General features: G+C 39.9%; 1 pseudogene; it reads left to right on the forward strand.

Moving 5' to 3' along the window:
- On the forward strand, positions 1-1,532 carry LOC117132857 (annotated as a pseudogene).
- The last annotated feature ends 2,483 nt before the right edge of the window (positions 1,533-4,015 follow it).

A 4,015-nucleotide genomic window follows, 5' to 3' on the forward strand; every position in this document is an offset into this window, starting at 1 on the left:
AAAAAAGAGAAGAAATGGAAGGCTTGATTCCATTTTTGTACAAAGCCATGGTCATGTATAAAAGAGAAGGAAGCTTTTCGTCAGTTTTGCTCAGCGATCATCATTCTCATCAACTTCCGGTTACTACAGGAGGCTTCCTGGCGACTCCTCCGGTATATTTCGAACGTCAGTCCTCAGGCGATTTGGGACCGACCGTCTTGGATTGCTTAAAACGACGCCTTCTTCACCATCTCGCTTGCCCACTAGGAACATCACGAAATGTACGTAAGGAGTGTTCTTGAAAATACTATTTAAGTAAAGAGATACGAATCTTTCTTGACGTGTCCTCTTATCCTAAGGTATATTTCTTATGAGTAACTACCCAAGGACTTAATAAAGTGATTTTATATTATGATTTTGATTTTTAATTTGATATTATTAGGGACGTACAAATACGTTCTACCCCGATTTTCCAATTGTTCTGAAGACTCAGAGGTAATATATTTTTTGACTATTAGAAATTTTGTTTTAAGTTGTAGACCTTTTATTATCTACATAACAATTCGTGTGTTTCAGGGTTCTGTTCTGACAGCTGGTAGTTCTGTGCATGGCTCTAAGTCTAATCTGAAGACAACTGCTAAATGTGAAGGATCCCATATCGAAAGTTTAGAGGCAGCTATCTACAGGGGCACTGTTAACGAACATCGACATTCGGATTCGATTAAGAAAGTGAAGACTGAAAATAGTGGCTGAAGAATTATTGGAAACCTGTCTACAATGAAGATAGACTTTTCTCTTTTATTGTTATAAGTATTTTAATTGTTTTAATCTTCGTATTATGCTTGGTTTTTGGGTTCTGTTTAACAATTTTGGAAGTCTGAAGTGTTTTATTTTTTAACCTTTTTATGTACCCTAAGCATATGTTGGTCGTTTTTAATATAAACCATATTATCATATTTTGATGGGGATTCTTATTATCATGCAAGAAAAATAAACTGACCATTACATATAAATCCCACTGACAAAGACAATATACTAAAATGACTTCTTATAGATCGCAGTGTAGAAATCGTAGGATATTTCATTTGTGTACTCAAACTATGGTGGTCAATTGAGAGGGGTGATGGTAAAATTTTTTTAATGAATATTAGTTATCTCTATTAGTAACTATGGCAACAAAAAAAATTTATGTTTAGGATCAGAATTGAATTTCTTATAGATCGCTTCAAAAATTTAATACCTTTTGAAGACTTTTCGAATATTTTATTTGATCCTCAGATTCCTCAAATAAAAAATTATTTTTTAATCAATGTGAGTATAAAATTATTTTAAATTTGATATAGTTACTATATGTTAACAGATATGATTTTTTTTTTTACTTTCAGGATTCAATTCCGTGCATTTTGATTAAACTTCAAAAAAAATTTAGACTATAATTTCTTATCGTATCAATTAATTATGTTATTTTGGTTTTTATATTAAAACAAATTATGTGTGTTTAAAGGGTGGAATCACATTCAATTTCTTTTCTCTTAAATTTTTTTATATAATAAAAATAACTATATTTTATTTATTTAAGGCAGTTATGGTATTATTTTTCAAATGTTATTGTTCCACTAAAAAACCCGAAATTTCGGTATTTTTCACTTTCTCTTCAAATATATGCTTATGTCTTACAAAATCATAGTATATAACTTCAAACAATGATATATATGCCTCATCCCGCGCAAGACGCGGGTTACTACCTAGTAATATACTGTTTGAGACACCATATATCTTTGTTTCGACGTGATTATAATATTATTACAAACATACTTATTAGTTGTTCGAATAATTTAAAAACCTGACATGGGTTGTGTAGAGTTGTAATATCAAAGATCAAATTCCATAAAACTAGCTTTTAATTCTTATGTACTGGGCTGTCATTTTCAGGAATCTAATTTGCAAAGCTTAATGTCACGGACTGATTTCTTCACAGCAATCAGGACGTGCGGCCTTAGCACCTTTCACCCTTGTGATTTGCTATGTCAGCCTTTCGAAAACCGATCAGTACTTAGAGAGAGAAGTATGGACGTTTTAGAGAGAGGACAGAGCTTTATGAACTGATTTCTTATTGATAACTTGATGATGTTACAAGTGAGGTCTCACCCCTATTTATACAAAACCACCTCCTCAACGGACGGTTGAGATCGAACCGATCTAACGGCTCAGATTCTTTCCCTCTTATGAAGTAACTTCAAAGTGAAGTAGCTTCATTCCTAAGTACCTTGCCCTTAAGTATTATACACACTTCCACACACTTCTTATAATATAAAATACTTAGATATTTTACATAAGACTTTATACTTAAGAAAATACTAAGTAAAGTGGGCTCGAATCTTCTTTGGCCCGGCCCGATGCTTGGCTGCAAGTCAAGGACGTTTTGGATTTTTAAACGGGCCGTGATATCCTCCCCCACCTAAGTCGGAGACACCCTCGTCGCCGAGTATTCCTTTAGTGCCTCCCGGAATTACCATAAGTCATCTTCCGGCTCCCAAATCGCTTCAGCCTCCGGTAGACCCTTCCACTTTATGAGGAAATGGGTCTGTCATGGAATACCTCGTTTCCGCACTTCTTTGGACGCCAGCACCTCTTAGATCTCTTTGTCATAAGGCTTAGTCACCACTGGTGGTGCTCGAGTTGAAACTCCTCGGGTTTGGTCGTCCGCATCAGCATGGTATGGCTTCAGCATGCTCACATGAAAGACCGGATGGATCTTAAGTGTATCCGGTAGATCAAGTCGGTAGGAAACCTTTCCCACCTTCCCAACTATCTCGAACGGCTCTTCGTACCTCCGGATCAAGCCTTTGTGTAGGCTCCAGAACGCCTTGAACTGTTGTGGAAGTAATTTCACAAGTACAAGGTCGCCCACTGAGTACTCTGAAGGCTGTCTCTTCTCATCTGCCCATTTCTTCATCCGCCTTCGGGACTTCTCAAAACATGCTCGGGAAAGATCAGCATGTTCTTCCCACTGCTTAGCCATTATGAATGCCTCGGGACTCTTCCCTTCAGTCCTTGGTGTAGCCAAGGTATGCAGAGTCAATGGCTGTTGTCTCGTTGCAAGCTCGAACGGACTCCGTCCCGTTTCCTCGCTGCGTTGAAGATTGTATTAGAACTGGGCTATGTCCAGCAATTTTGCCCAGTCCCGTTGATTGGCACCTACAAAGTGACGGAGATTACTCTCAAGCAAGGCATTCACCCTTTCGGTCTGTCCATCAGATTGCGGGTGAAAGCTTGTTGAGAAACTCAGTTCTATCCCAAGCATCTTGAACAGCTCCGTCCATAAGCGCCCAGTGAATCGGGGATCCCGATCACTCACGATGTTCCGCAGAAGTCCCCACAATTTTACCGCGATTTTCAAAAACGCCCTTGCTGCCTCTTCTGCAGTACAGTCCCGGTCAGAAGCCACAAACGTTCCATACTTAGAGAAACGATCCACAATTACCAAGATGGAACCGAACCCTTCAGACTTAGGCAACGCGCTGATGAAGTCTGGGGAAACCGAGTCCCATGGTCTCTCCAGAATCGGAAGTGGCTGTAGCAAACCCGCGGACTGCTTGTTCTCCGTCTTGTCTTGCTGGCAAACAAGACATGTCTTCACATAAAGTTCCACGGTATCCCTCATCCGTGGCCAATAGTATCCAGTTTCGACAAGTGCCATCGTTCTCTTCTGTTCCGGATGGCCTACCCATCGCGTATCGTGGAACTCTCGAACTATGTCTCGTCGAAGACTTTCCCACTTAGGCACATAAAGTCTTCGGCCTTTGGTGTAGAGTAACCCGTTCTCTACCCAAAATCGATGCACCTTCCCTTCGTTGGATAGCTTCACTAGCTCCTTAGCGACTGGATCGCGTTCCAGCCCCTCTCGGATTCAAGCCATAATGGTCCCCTCGACTTGGCTCATGGCTGCCAGCTCCGCTTTCCGACTTAGTGCATCGGCCACCATATTCACCTTTCCTGGCTTGTACTCCAAGGTGTAATCAAACTCGGCCAGGAA

This window comes from Brassica rapa, chromosome A03, assembly GCF_000309985.2.
Source record: "Brassica rapa cultivar Chiifu-401-42 chromosome A03, CAAS_Brap_v3.01, whole genome shotgun sequence".
Classification (NCBI taxonomy): domain Eukaryota; kingdom Viridiplantae; phylum Streptophyta; class Magnoliopsida; order Brassicales; family Brassicaceae; genus Brassica; species Brassica rapa.